This window comes from Lipotes vexillifer, unplaced genomic scaffold (assembly GCF_000442215.2).
Source record: "Lipotes vexillifer unplaced genomic scaffold, Lipotes_vexillifer_v1.1 scaffold495, whole genome shotgun sequence".
Classification (NCBI taxonomy): domain Eukaryota; kingdom Metazoa; phylum Chordata; class Mammalia; order Artiodactyla; family Lipotidae; genus Lipotes; species Lipotes vexillifer.
Window position 1 is genome coordinate 1,839,164 of NW_006770132.1, and position 15,610 is coordinate 1,854,773.

A 15,610-nucleotide genomic window follows, 5' to 3' on the forward strand; every position below is an offset into this window, starting at 1 on the left:
GGATGGGAGGAGAAGGAAAGAGTAGAAAGAGAGAAGGCTGCTGGGGAATGCAATTATTAATATTCTAATTGGAGTTCTGAATGCTTAAGCTTTATTTAAGAACATGCCTGGCTGTGTAATTACAAGGTCTTAAGTTGTTTTCTTTTCCTCACAATAAATAAGGAGCACACGGCTGCTCTTTGCAAACACTGCCCTTACCGGCATCGGCAGAGGCTCCTGATCGCAGACGGACAGCTGGCACTCAGAAGGGCAGCCCCACTGCCACCCGGAAGGGATAAGCTACCTGCCCCCTGGGCCACAGCCGGGCTCTCCAGGTATAGAAAAGGACGAGGAACTAAGGTGCCCTTTCATTCTTGGAGGAAAACACTGGGGTGGCTGGGTGGGTGAGTGAGGTCAGCCCCTTATTTCCCCTGTGGAGCAGGCATTTCCGGGGGCAACTGGCTCTGAGCGGCACGGACGCGGTATGGAACCAAACTCAACGAGCATCGGGGAGGTTGTCCAGCCTCTCAAAGGCAGAAGCCTACTTTCTATTGCCCTGAAGGCCTTTGGGCTTCGGATCTACCCAATGAGAAAAAGGAAACAAATGACCATGCAGCTCTTCCATCGAGTCACCCGTTCATTCATCCACTGATGTGTCTGCCACATGCCAGCGCTTGCCAAGTTCTGGGTACTGGGTGGCAGAGGAGAGAGGCAGGATGCCTATCTTCAGGGAGCTTTCAGCCCAGCAGGGACAACAAACATCACATAACTGAAAGATAATTATTAAATTCAAACGTATATTTTATGAGACAGGTTCCATGGAAGAAAAAGAACAGGGACCTAAGAAGAGTGATGAGAACAGCATCTATGGCGGAGGTTGGTGGCGGCGGGGGAGGGTCACAGAAAGCTTTCGACCAATCCTTGGGCTGAAACTGGAAGAAGCGGTAGGCAGTAACTAAAGAGCCTGGGGGTGGGATGAAAGCCTTCCACCCCGAGGGATCAGCACAGGCAAAGGCCCTGAAGGGTGGCAGCATGGCACAATGGAGGCTTGGAGGGAAGCACAGTGCAGTGGGAGCCGGGAGCAGAAGAGGTAGCGTGGGAGATGTTGGTGGAGAGCGCTTGGGACAGGTCCCGAGGTTGGTCCCAGGCCTGTACTGCGCTGTCCCACCCCGGTCTCTGTCCAGGCTGCATGCTCACCTGGTAGACTGAGGGAATCTGGCTCTTAGCCCAGGAGCATCAGAGGCACATTCATGAGGATCAGATAGAAATATTTAAACCAATCTGGGATGGAGTTAAGCATGACAGCTCTGGGGAGATCTCTTAGGACACTGGCGTATAAAAGAGACTGGGGCCCTGGGCAGGGAAGCACGAAGCCCTCCTTCTGGAAGAAGGTGAGGAGGCATCAGACACCTACTGCCTGGCAGCAAATGGGGCACACGGGGCGGGGCAGGGGGGGGTCTGTCCTGCAGCCCTGGTTTCCCCTCCTCTTCTGGCTCTCCCTGACGTGAACAACTCCCCAGAGCTCTGCTGCCTTAACGACAGAGGTCCTAGATCAGAGGACCACTCTGGGAGACAGGAGAGCTGGAAGCAAGATTCTAACCTTTTAGTACTGCCTACTTAAGGCCCAGAAGGCAAGATGATGGCGGGAGTCATGCTGTGAGCCTGATTTCAGGTTCAGTGGGGGCCTGTGGTCCCTCAAGCACATCATACTTCCTCTCTCACCAAGCCTCTGGACGTACAGAACGAAGTTCCCTCTACCTGCAATAGTCCTCGTCCAATACCCCACCACCCAGCCCCCGACCAAGCTCTTTCAGCTGCTGACTCCCACCCACCCTCAGGTTTCAGGTTGTCTGTCATCACCCCAGGGGGCCTTCCCTGTTACAACTGCCCCCCACAAAGATGCAACACCTGCCTTTGCCAAATGCTCCTCAGGAGCCCTCAGTCCCCATCACACTGAAGAGTAACTGCCTCTACCCTTTGCCTCTCTGTCTCGCCCCCGGAAGCCAAAGACCTAAGTGTAATTTACCTTGGCAGCTTTGCCTGGGACACAGTAGGACCTCAACGGACGTATCTGGTGGGAATTAATGAATGCATATCTTGGGAAAATGCTACATAACCCTGTGGGAGTGGACTTCACAGGACTCTAAGATACAAAACATCAGTGGTTAAATGCCAGGCTCAGGGTTGCTTGTTTTGGGATGAGACTGACGTCATCCGCATCAGCAACACTCTTTACAAAATCCTTATAACGTGATCACCAAACCGAGTCAGAGTTCCTTTTTTGCCTCCATTTTTAGCTAAACCCAAGAGGATAAGGTGTTTTGGTCATGTTTTCCCAGATTTTGGTATTTGGGTGAGGTCCCCTCACCACATCCCACGGCAGCATCCGCTCGTGGTCCCAAGCTCCCAGGAGGTTGGCAAGGAGATGACAACCCAGTATTGTCTGTCCAAACCCAGGAAATCATTTACAGACACAACGTCCCCTTGAACACGATGCTCAGGTTCCATTCTCGTCAAAGTCCTTTCCCAACACTATGCACTCAACCCTCACCATGACCCTCTGGGGGGACATGCAGACAGCAGGATTAGACCCATTTTATAGACGAAGACACAGGTGTAGAAGAGGAGGTCTCCTGTTTGCGATCTAAAGAGAACAGCTCTGCACTAGCTCTGCTTCCTTGTAGCAATATATTCACCATGACCAGGGCATGAGGAGCAGCGGAAGGGCCAGACCACCACACCCTCGAAGCCTTGGGCTCTGGGTTCAGGTTCCCATCAGGCCCATCGTAGGGTCCCTGAGGACTCCTGGGGCCTCATCACTCTGTAAAGTCAAATGAACTAAAAGGACTTCCCCAAAGCCCAACCCTGGGTAACTCCAGTTGTTAGCAGAAGCTCCAGCTTAGGCAAGACAGATGCAGCCACATCCAACCAGTCCACCATCTTGCAGAGAGAAGCAGGTGGCCCTAAAGGGTGCCTTACACCACAGGCATGGGCAGAGCTCGAGGGAATTCCGCTCCTCTGGCTGAAAAAACTAGCCCTGGCTAAATGCAAATAGGACAGGAGTTATTCTGGGCAGAGGCTTCAAAATCACAAATCAAGCCAGAGTCTTAACCACATTAAAGAGATGCAGGTGTAAACTCTGCAGTGGAGACATGAACAGACCCATGGAAACATCTATCAGGGAAAAGGATGGGACACAGGGCTGAAGAAGCAGCAATGGAGACTTAGGATCCCGAGAGTTACATGCTCTAAATCCGGCTCTTACATCGCCCCACGTGCCTGACCCCACGTCACTACCACCCCTTTTTCTGTTTCAATTCCCTTGTTGAGAATGGCAATGTAACACTAATAAAGCCCCCTCCCTGGCAATAACATTATTCTAATACATCCTATGAGCTGGCAAGGGTGCATGGCCTTGAGACTGCCCCAGAGGACAGGGGCTGGGGTGGCATCCACTGGCTCCAACCAGCATATCAACACAACTTTCTAACTCCCTTACCCTTGAGTTTCTGGTTTCCCCACATACTGGGTTAGAATTCCAGAGGAGCCTAAGATCCACCTGTTTAGAGCTTGGGCTTCCAAATGCCTTAAACAAGGACTGAACTTCTGAGCTTCTGTAATAGCTTCCATGATAAGGATGGACTGTTTACTGAGCACCTACCATGGGTAGCCACTAGGGGAGGTGCTGTATGTTCGTTCACTCTTTCAATCCTCACAGAAAGGCCCGTAGGGTTAGGGTAGGAATTCGTTCCCAATGTCCTGGGAAGGATACTGAGACGTAATTCCTTGGCCGAGAACACAAAGTAAAAAAGAGTTGGCAAAGCTGGAGATTCAATGTCACCTCCAAAGTACATGCTGTTTTCACTCATTCATTTACTCCCTCATTCATTCATTCGTTCATTCATTCTTCAAACCTGCAATTAATATGAAAGAAGCATGATGTCATAAGACCTAGAGTTTGCACAGCACGGGGGAGAGACATACCTCTCCAAAGTGTATTTCAGGTCTAACCTGGACTCCTCAGGTGGGTTTCAAGGTCAATGTGGGGAGCAGCCCCTATTGGGAGCCAGGGGACTGCCATGGCTTGGGTCAGGGGTAGCACATGGCTTACCCCTGCTCTGGGAGACCCAATGCCCTTCCAACCCAGAATAGTCATGATGGTTGCATCACCTAGACGGCCACCCAGAAAAGGCAGAGGCTCCTCAAAACCAAGGCGAGCCCCGAGAGACAAAAGGGTTAACCCAGGAATAAAAGAGACTTTCGCAAAGCCATCGAGAAGAAACCAGGAAGAAATACGAGACTGCCAGCCTGCTAAAGCATGAAGAGGGGCAAAAATTATGATGACTCCAAAATAGCCACAAGACTAAGCTCATTTTCTAAATCTGTCCTTAACAAGAAAAACGGAGAAGAGAGATGTGGACAAATGGGAAGTAATGAAGCCTTAGGGGAGGGGGGAAGAAAAGAAAAGAAAATCTAGGATAATCAAGGCTGGAAAATACGGGCATATGATCTAATCCCCAAGGCTAGGAGACACGCAGCCCAGAGGCCAGAGTGTTTACTCAGCATGAGACTGAGTCTTGAAAGGCAAAGCTGATGAAGTTACAGAAAACTCTTAAAGTTCAGTCTGGAGGCTCCTAGAGAATGGAAATACCTGAAATCAGAAAGAACACAACCTTTACATTGAATGTAGGGCTTTGACTACCAAAAAATGCAAAATAAATATCACAGACAATGGCCGGCAAGGGAGGTGCGTGGCCATACAGTCCGGGTCACATTGGGTCTGCCCCGGGTGGATCAGAATGTTGTCCGCAAAACAAAGTGAACAGAAATTATCAAGGAAGACGTGAGTAATCCCAGGACCACGGGGAGTCTGGAGGAGAGACACAAATGGAACGGAAAAAAAGAAACTCAATTTAGGAAGCTTGCCACCTGCCTCACGAGGGCCCAAGGAGCAAATCCTTCCCAGGGTCCCAGAGGGGCAATCACCCAGGAGACCCAGGGTGTGAGTGGGCTGGAAATTGACATTTTTTTTGGAGGCAGCAAATAAATGAGTAGAGACTAAGAAATTCCAAGTTGAAAATCTGGAGCTTGGTGAATTCTAAGGTACGAGACACATTTTGGGTTCAATAGGACCAAAAAAGGAGCCATTTAAAAGACAACAAAGGCCCTGTCTGAAGTCATCAGATGTCACAGGAGCTGGGATATGGGAGGAATGCAGGGATCCAGGCAGAAATAACACCACTCGACTGCACTGGGAGGTATCAGGTGCTGAAGCTGCAAAAGTGGGCACGAAATGATGAGATGGCAGAGCTCGGGCCCCAGAGTTCACGTAATCTGGTCCACATCCCCTCCTTTCCCACTGCCATACCCAGATCTTGTAATGGGGTCTGCCACCTACAGATATGGTCCTATCTGGGACTGTGGCCAAACACAGCCAGGGCTGGTGACATGGAAAGCAGCCCCATGCTGCCCTGGAAATGGGCAGATTGAATGTCTGGTGTTCCTGCAGGCACACATCATAAGTGTAGATTTATCCCCACCTGCGCTGTTCTCTTTGTTGAGCACTCGTACTCCGTGACTACCTGATAGTGGCCCTCTTGAGTGCCAGCCAGTAGGCTAAAGGGCATTGCCAGCTCCCCTAGACCTTGCTGGCAACCACGTGTAAAGGACTTGGTTTCAGGGACTTCCTTAATAGTCTCCCACAGTCCTTCTGCCAAAATATTCCCCCATTCTGAGAAGTGCTGCTCTGAAGCTTATTGCCTGACCTTCCTCTCCAGCTGGGCTCCAGAGAACTGACACCAGCCCTGGTCGGACCTGAGTTGGCCACGGTCACAGATGGTAGAGTGGAGTTATGAAGACAACAGGTTCTGGAGCTCTAGAGGCAGCCCACATAGGGCTGGCTTCTGTCTCTGCCACTGAGTAGCTGTGTAAAGGTAGGCAAGTCACTTAACCTCTCTGTGCCTTTAATTCCCCATCTGTAAAATGGAGACAATGATGGTGGCCACTTGCTGTTATGAACATAAAATGACATATAATGTGCACATAGGCTAATGCCTGGCATATAATCAGTGTTTTCTAGATGTCCTTGGAACTCACTGCATTGGAATGCCTACCAGAGAAGTACTGCGGAGGCGAGGGCCAAATTAAGCTGCAAACAGCTTTCCTCTGGCCTCGCCTTTGATGGCCCCAGATGCCACTTTTCTTCCAGGAAGGATTTCCCAAAATTCGATGAGGCCAAGTCTGGGCCATTTGGTAACACTACCTCATTTTACAGATGTGGAAACAGATTAAATGGGCTACACAGCTTATCCAGGGTCACAGATAACCCAGAGAAAGAGCAAAGCCATGTGTAAGGTGTGATCATCCAGCACTGTCACAGCCAAATAGTACCTCTCACAACTGACAGCCAATCAGGGCCCAAGCCCCTCCCCACACTCGTGTGGACCCAATGTTCAGCATCTTCTCCCTTCCTGACTCAAGCTTCCCACATCATTAGATTGCAAAAATCCCACTGCCTTGACACATGGCTCAATTTCCAAGTCCTGTTCCCTTGGAATTCTTTCAGCATTTACCTGCTGGCCAGACTAGATGGCCTGGAACCATGAACATGTGTCTACACAGCTCTGGGAGAAATTCCAAAACAGGAAAAGGGCTGTACTCATCCCACGGTGAGCAGCAGCCCGTGTGCCATAAGCAGGCCATCCACCCATCCAAACCCACACCTCCTACAATGCCCAACCCCACGGCCACCTCCTCCAGGAGGCCTTCTCAGCTGCTCCACCGCTGATCCACTGTCATGCTTACAGGTTAAACCAGTGGCCCCTCCACTGCCTTGTATTGGAAGACTGGAGAAGGTACAGTGCTTCAAAGTTGTGAGCGATCACAGCTTTGTCACAAATAACCCACAAGCTCTAATAAAGAACTGCCACTTACTTACGATTTTCCTTTCTATACATGTAAATTAGAGGAGGTTGAAAGCCATCCTGCAGTAGCATCCCTCTCACTTGTGTTCTGAGACCCTCTCTTGAGTAGGATTGAAAGAAATAGGATGGCAGCAAAGGCACCAAGAGTGAGTATAGTATGCACCCCTTGGTAGCCTACCCACCCCATGCACTGATTACAGCCACCATTGTTCCTGGTTTATCCTTTTCTCCTTTTTTTACCACAGCAAAAGTTTCTTTCTTTCTCATACTCCATGTCCGCAGAAGGTCAGCTGTGGCTTTGCTCCCATAATCTCCCCAGCAAGACTCAGGCTAATAGAACAGCCTCTGTCTGGAACATTAACATCCTCTGTCCCATGGCAGAGGGCAAAAAGACACGATGGACCAGGGGCCCTGGTCCACACACAGGCCCTGAAAGCTTCTGCTAAGGAAGGATGTGAGATATACACACACATACACACATGTACACACTCACCAGTTTTATTGATATATAATTCACATATGATACAAGTCACCTGATTAAATGTATGATTCACTGGCTTTTAGTACATTCACAGAGTTGTGCAACCCTCACTATAATCCATTTTAGAATGTTTTCTCATTGTCCCCCAAAGAAACCCCACACCAGTATATTCCTGACTTATCTTTACCATACTGGAGATTATAAACTATGAAGGCATTCTTTTATGCCCATGAGAATATGGCATAATATAAATCTCATTTGTCACATCTGGTATAATAATTTTTAAATGGCTAAGACCCGCTAGGTATAATACCTCACATCCCAGAAACCACACACCTCTCTCTAGGACATCCTTGGAAAGGGTTCTTAACCCAGGGTCCAAGGGGAGTCTGTAAATCCCTGAAGATGCGTGAGAAATGATGTATGCATGTGTGTATGAGGATTCTTATGGGAAGAAACTCCACAGAATGATCATGGCAGAGCAGAGTCACTCACACACTCAACAAACAGCCAAGGACCACTGACCATGTGACAGGCATTATTCTAGGTGCTGGAGCCACAGCAGTGGCCCCAAGTCCCTGCTCCAAGGAAGTTCATTCTAATGGGGGAGACAGTATAAACAAGTAACTGAATGACATACCTTCAGATCATCAAAAGTAATAAGGGCCAAGGAGTATCCCTTCTAACATCCTTTATAATAAACTGATAATGGTTAAAAAAAAAAAAAAAAAAGAAATAAGGGCCAAGGAGTATCCCTCCTAACATCCTTTATAATAAACTGATAATGGTTAAAAAAAAAAAAAAAGTAATAAGGGCCAAGGAGTATCCCTCCTAACATCCTTTATAATAAACTGATAATGGTTAAAAAAAAAAAAAAAGTAATAAGGGCCAAGGAGTATCCCTCCTAACATCCTTTATAATAAACTGATAATGGTTAAAAAAAAAAAAAAAGTAATAAGGGCCAAGGAGTATCCCTCCTAACATCCTTTATAATAAACTGATAATGGTTAAAAAAAAAAAAAAAGTAATAAGGGCCAAGGAGTATCCCTCCTAACATCCTTTATAATAAACTGATAATGGTTAAAAAAAAAAAAAAAGTAATAAGGGCCAAGGAGTATCCCTCCTAACATCCTTTATAATAAACTGATAATGGTTAAAAAAAAAAAAAAAGTAATAAGGGCCAAGGAGTATCCCTCCTAACATCCTTTATAATAAACTGATAATGGTTAAAAAAAAAAAAAAAGTAATAAGGGCCAAGGAGTATCCCTCCTAACATCCTTTATAATAAACTGATAATGGTTAAAAAAAAAAAAAAAGTAATAAGGGCCAAGGAGTATCCCTCCTAACATCCTTTATAATAAACTGATAATGGTTAAAAAAAAAAAAAAAGTAATAAGGGCCAAGGAGTATCCCTCCTAACATCCTTTATAATAAACTGATAATGGTTAAAAAAAAAAAAAAAAAAGTAATAAGGGCCAAGGAAATGATGTAGCAAAGAGTGAAGTGAAGAAAGGTCACTCAGATTGGGAGGCCAGAGAGGCCTTGCTGAGAGAGACATTGGAGGGAATGATGAGAAGGACCCAGCCCTGCAGAGATCTGGGGCAGGGTATTCATCTGGGTTGGATGGATCAGCAAGCACCAAACCTCCAAGGGGAACATGAGCTTGGTGTGTTCAAGGGATTGAAAGAAACGTTCATAGGCTGCGGCAGAGGGCCAGGGAGAAGAGAGCAAGGAAAGGGAAGAGGGAGATGGAAACCAAATCAACTCGAATCCCGTGGCCACGGTAAGAGGTTTAGCTTTTATTATAAGTAAAGTGAGAAGTAATTGGAGGGCTTTAAGCAGCAGAGTGACACGATCCGATTTGTGTTTAAAATATCACTCTGGCAACTGTGTTGGGAATGAAATGTAGGCGACAGAGCGGAGGCAATAAAACCCGTTAGGAGGCCATCATCATAGAGCCAGGTGGCTTGGATCAAGACAGTCTATGTGGAGGGAGAGGGAAGTGGATGGTTATAAAGTATCCTATGGACTTGATGAATGGAATGGTGGGAGAGTGGAGGAGAAAGGGAAGAGAAAAGAGTCAAAAATGACTCCTAAGGTTTTGGCCTCAGCAATTCGGTGGATGGTACCACTTAGAGAAACATGAAACACTGAGGGTCTGGAGTGAGGATGTGGAATGAAACCACGGATTCTGTTTTGGCCAAGTCAAGTCTGCCTTGTGTCTTAGCCACCCAAGTAGAGATGCCAGGGAGGCAGTTTGATTTATGAGTCCAAAGGGCCAGGATGGGAACAGGGCTAGGAATATAAATGTACAGGTTTAGCGCTAAAGTCCCTCCCACCTTTAACTATCTATGATTCTGTGAAATCAGAGACCAATAAGCAGGGGCGAAGTCATTAATAACAGCAAAAATACTGAGTCTTTCGTAAAGCACTGCCTTAAGCACTTTTCGAGCATCGTCTCATTTAAAGCTCAGAACAATCCCATGAAGTGGGAACCATTATACTCCCTTCAAAGCTCACGGAAGCTGTAGGACATGGACTTGTAAATCTAGGATTTGAACCCTGGCCTTTCCATCTCCAAAGCCCACGCTCCTGTTAGCTACACAGCGCTCAACGGCTAAGTGCTGCACCTAAGACAGAGGAGGAAGGGCACGTGCGAAGAAAAGGTCATGGGACAAGTGTGCCAGTTACAACCCCTTTGGGACTTGGAGAAAAATCAGTGCAGAGGTAAGGGGCAAGAAGAGGCAAAAGTCTACCGATACAATATCTACACGTCTTGGAACCCAGGATGGGGTGGTTATTTCAAGGAGAGAGAACACCAAGTAATTTACAATGCGTAATAAATCAATCTCACCACATGTTCACCCCAGTGGTCTCGGGAGAAATGTGCTGCTGACTCAGCCATGTCCTGAAAGGGCAGGGACTCTGGCCACTTCCTCTTTTCCTACCTGCCTTTCTCTCCTTGTGAACATGACACTGTTGACACAATAGTGCCCAAATCTGGACATTCTCCCCTCCCCACCCCATTCCCCGCCCACACAGGTCAGCTCTGGGCTGGCTCTCTCAGCTGAAGACCTCCTGTATGTTTGCTTACAACAAAGAGGGATAACAGTGTAACTTAGGGAGAGAAATCAAGCAACTGAACACAAGAAAGATCACACCACAACAACTCTAAGGGATTAAATAAATTCTTTTGGCTTGCTGGAATCTTACATTACATATTCTTGGAAGTAAGTGGGCCACAGGCTAACGTTAAGAAATTTCTTACAGTAAAGATATTCAGGTCGTAACGTAGCTGTTGTTATAGGATTTGACCTGAATAGGAAAAGAAATGAAACAGAGCTTTCTCAACAGAGCTCTTTGAGGATGGATGGTGCTAAATCTCCCAGGGGAAATAGCGGCTCTCTAATAAAACTTTAAAGACCCTCCTCCACCCGCCCCCCATAAGGAATTCTTGCTGTGAAAACTAGACAGAGAAACAAAACATGCCTAGGAAGTAGAAAAGTCCAGGGACTTCAGAGTCAAAAGGATCAGAGTCCAAATCCTGGCTGTTCCACTAACTACTGTGTGACCTTGGGGGAACTCAGTTATGACTTCTGAGCCTCAGTGTTCTCATCTATGAAATGGGGATAGGGGAACCCTAACTTACAGTTACCCTGAGGGGTGAGATCATATTTGCCAAAGCACCAGGTCTAGTCCTTGGCACGTAGTAAAGTTCTCAATCAGTATTAGCTGTTCCCTCCTCTCCTCAGATACCTGCATTTTTTATGCAAGTCTGTAAAAATGTTAAGAAAAATGTTTAATTGCTTCAGTGTAAAACACTGTCCCTTCTGGCCCATGAGCTACAGTAGAAAGATTTCTGGAAAGAGAATCAGAGGACTTTGGTGCAGTTGTATTTCTGCTACTTAGAAATCAGACCCTCTCTGGACCTGTCTTCTGGGCTATAAAAGAAGGCTGCCTACCGCACTCCCCAACCCAGGATGGTAAGAGGATTAAAGGAGATAACATAGGAGAAAGTACTTTGAAACCACGAAGCGCTCTACAGATGAAAGGAATTACCATCACTTGAGTGCAGTTCATAGGTAGACATCGCCATGACTCTACTTATGGGGACCCCAGACTGTGGCGATCTGGTCTCTATGTGAGACACCCCAGAGAAAACAAACCCCAGGAAGGAAGAGATGAGTCAGCTGCAGGGGGTGGGGGGGTGGGTAGAAGATTCGGCAACCGATCCAAGTTCACTAGTGTTAGTCGGTGTGGTCTCAAGATGGAAATAAAGCGTAAGCTCATCAACTGCCACTGGGTGGATCCTTTCTGAAACTACCAGGGCTAAGAGGGGTCTACATACAGTCTAGAGCAAGGGAGACTAAATGGAGACCACAGAGAATCTATCAGAGTTTATTCATCAGTATTCAAGGAAGAAAGTCATCAGAGAGATTGTAGATAGGAGTGTTCTAGTCACCAGAGAGATGCAGGACAGAAATCCAGCTTTTCCAGAATAAAGTAATGGTCAGAATTCCTGTCAAGGCCACCTAATCTCTCTTCTTTGATTCCACGATCACCACCACCAGTAATAACAATAATTACGTCACTGTTAGCAGTTTCCATTTCTAAACTCTGATTATTTACAGGCACTGGGCTAAGTGCTGTATGTGCCTCGTATCATTTAATCTTTATCACATCCCATCACCAGAACAGGCACCATTTTTACATCCATTAGCAAATAGCCATTCCAATTACCCACTTGGAAAATCCCTATCCTTAAGAATCCTTGGGAATTCCCTGGTGGCGCAGTGGTTAAGAATCCGCCTGCCAATGCAGGGGACACAGGTTCGAGACCTGGTCCAGGAAGATCCCACATGCCGCGGAGCAACTAAGCCCGTGCGCCACAACTACTGAGCCAGTACTCTAGAGCCTGCGAGCCACAACTACTGAGCCCATGAGTACAACTACTAAAGCCTGCGTGCCTAGAGCCCGTGCTCAGCCACCACAATGAGAAGCCCACGCACCACAATGAAGAATAGCCCCCACTTGCTGCAACTAGAGAAAGCCCGCGTGCAGAACAAAGACCCAACACGGCCAAAAATTAATTTATTAATTAATTATTTAAAACAGAATCCTTAACCCGAAATCCTTAAGATCAGGGAAAGGATATAGGGTCAAGAATATTCCAGTCTCTCAAAAAGTATTTCCCTTGGGCTCCCCTGGTGGCTCAGTGGTTGAGAGTCCGCCTGCCGATGCAGGGGACACGGGTTCGTGCCCCGGTCCGGGAGGACCCCACATGCCATGGAGCGGCTGGGCCCATGAGCCATGGCCGCTGAGCCTGCGCATCCGGAGCCTGTGCTCCACAACGGAAGAGGCCACAGCAGTGAGAGGCTCGCGTACCGCAAAAAAAAAAAAAAAAAAGTATTTCCCTTGATGTGTAGGAATCAGTATTTCATTTTTCATACTCCAGAAAAGACAGAGAAAACAGAAGCAGTCAAAAAGAGATGGTCAGTCACTCGTAAACCTTGCAGAGTCCTAATCTCCCGCCTTCTTTGTGGCAGACCACCTGGCCTTCACATCGTTGGCTCCTTTTCTGGCACAGGAAAGAATTACACTGACTGATGCAACAGCAGCTTAGAGGTGGGAGACACTTGAACCAATCAGAACAATTTGGATAACCTGACATTGGTACAGAAGGCAATGATCTCACTTCTGGCTTCTTATTGGGTACAGAGGGGAGAAGAAAAGACTTCTCAGCCATCACCCTAAGAAAAAGGAAGGGGGAAAACAAAAGCCGCCAAGCCAGGGCTCGGCAATTAGTGCTGGAGTAAGGGATCCTCTTGTGATTGCTCAGATGGGGCCTGAAGACTTGTAAATGCATGTAGAAGACAGAAATAGAAGATGTTGTGAGGCAGCAGAGAAACCTGGCCCGTCTGCCAGGAGAAAATGTCCCGAAGCTGCCGGGAAATTCACTCAGTCAGGATTTGGGGTTTGTCTTCGTAAAGGGTAGAAGTTAATAAACCAACCCATCGATGAAGCCGGTGCATATGCCTCGACCTCTTAACTCACTTCTCTGCGATCCTCAGGCTCCTCCAGCAGCCCCACCGTGCCTATCAGAGCCCCTGGACCAGGTGCTGACCCTCTCACCTTGATCTGAGCATCCAACTAGCCCCCAATATGCAGACAGGCCCAAACTGGGGCTGGACTGATGGTGACCCACCTTTCTCACTCTTGACCCCTTTGTGGCCAATAGCAAGTACTTTGTCAAGAGCCAGCCAACATATCCAGGAGAAAACAGTGCCCATGGTCATGGGCAGGCTCACTGGTGTCATCAGAATCTATTCCACCCAGACCCTTCCTGCCCACAAAGTCTTGGGAATTTTGCAAAGCCCCAACAGCCCGTCACTGCCACCAGCCAGCAGACCCAGATCATCTCAGAAGAGATGGTGGGTCACAGCCCTCTTCTGGGATCTCAAGGGTAATTCAAAGACAGGTTCTAGTACAACCCAACTTCAGAGACACCTTTAACCCAAGATGCATCTCCCCCAACCTCTGTGGCCCATGGAAACATGATGGGTCCGGAAGCCCTCTCAGTTGCCCTACAAGCTTCAGGTGACACAGTGCCCTAGCAGGCTCTGAGCACCAAGCCACTGTCGTCAAAAGGGACAGAGCCTCTCCTATGCTGGCAGCTTCTGTCCAAAGTATGACCCTAGACCGCAAACTGGCACTCCATATGTCATATTCTGCCCACAGAGTAGTTCTGCCTGGCCCATGAGTTGAGAGGTTTTATTTTTAGTTGCCAGTATTTAAAACTTGAAAGGTTTCACTGGACCTTCAGCTCTTCTTGAAAAAAAAAAAAAGCAGTAAATCTGGCAACCCGAGGCCCCGCCTCCTCATGGCAGCAGTCAGCTGGAATTGCTTACAGGCTGCCTCTCGGGAGGAACACATGGTCCCCAGCCTCCACTCTCCCCACCTGGTCTGCCGTGGGCATTTGGCTTTGTGACCCTTGTATGAGCTAGTGTGAAAAGGAGACTTCTCAGAGGTCAAAAGCTTCTTCCCCTGGGATAGTTTACATTGAAACTCAAATCCCCAATAAAATAAACACCTGGAACATCCGGTCCAAGGCCCTCCTCTGGTCCCAGCTATGCCCCCAGCTGCGAAGAACACACATCAGGAGAATCCCACCACAGAGGCTCAATTAGGGCAAGGCGGCAATGGCTAAATGAGACAGCTGCAGGGGAGGCCTCGGTCCCCCACAGGTACTACATCAGACCCTGAGCAGTGGCCATACAGTGTGCTGTGTCCAGAGAAAGGAAAGAAAGTTCAGCACAAAGCAGGGGTGGCCATAATTGATTAAAAAAATACTTACCAAGCACTCACTACGTGCTTGGGAAAACACACAGAGGCCCGGGGGTGAGGCCAGGGCCCCCCAGAAGAGAAACAACTCACCCACCGCAATTCTCCACGACTTTTCTCTTTCTCTACCTCCCCTCCACTTCCCTTGGGTGCTGTGTCTCTTCCTGTGAGTCTCCTATGCAGCCGGGATGCCCTTCAAGTGCAAAGTCCCTGGGCCAGTACAACTCTCAAGTGGCCAAAGGAAAGATTCATCTGCACACCATTTCTCCATTTTCTCCCCAAATACAGTAGACTCCATCCCCCTGGCTCCTATGGAATCTCTGCTCTTGGAGAACATGCCCAGCAGATGTCCAAAGTGGTCACCATCTGAAAACAAGGCTTGACCAAACAGTAAGGACCCCCAACAGGTGCAGCGTGTTGGCACTTCCCCTAATCGCTGGCCCTAGGCTTCTTTTCAAGCCCACCTCTCCCCAGGTGGTCCTCCCGTCTAATCCCAGAGTCTTCAGCCCAGAATTAGGCTTGGAGAGGAAGCACCAAGCTCGTGTGATTCCACCCCTACAGGTCTAGACAGAGCCAAATGCCAGGAGGCCCCTCCACCATCAGACATGGCAGTGGTGGGAGGGGGGAGGGGAGAGGAGGTGGGCACAGACAGAGGGGATCCCACCAGGGCCATGTCACCTCCAGCTTGCCCCAAAGCTGTGTGACCTTATATACAGGTGTCTCTGCTTTTCAGAGCTCTTCTCCACTGAACCCAGAATCTATTTCGACATGACATGTGGACTGGCCCTGCTTTCCCCCTTCCAAACCCCACGCCACCACCCCAGCACACACACACACACACACACACACACACACACACACACACTTACGGACCTACACATGGTCT

At 48.1% G+C, this 15,610-nt stretch overlaps 1 protein-coding gene across 4 annotated transcripts in view; it reads right to left on the minus strand.

Moving 5' to 3' along the window:
* The window catches only part of NTRK3 (neurotrophic receptor tyrosine kinase 3), a 378,302-nt gene that overhangs the window by 284,691 nt on the left and 78,001 nt on the right, over nt 1-15,610 (minus strand). The window lies entirely within an intron of this gene.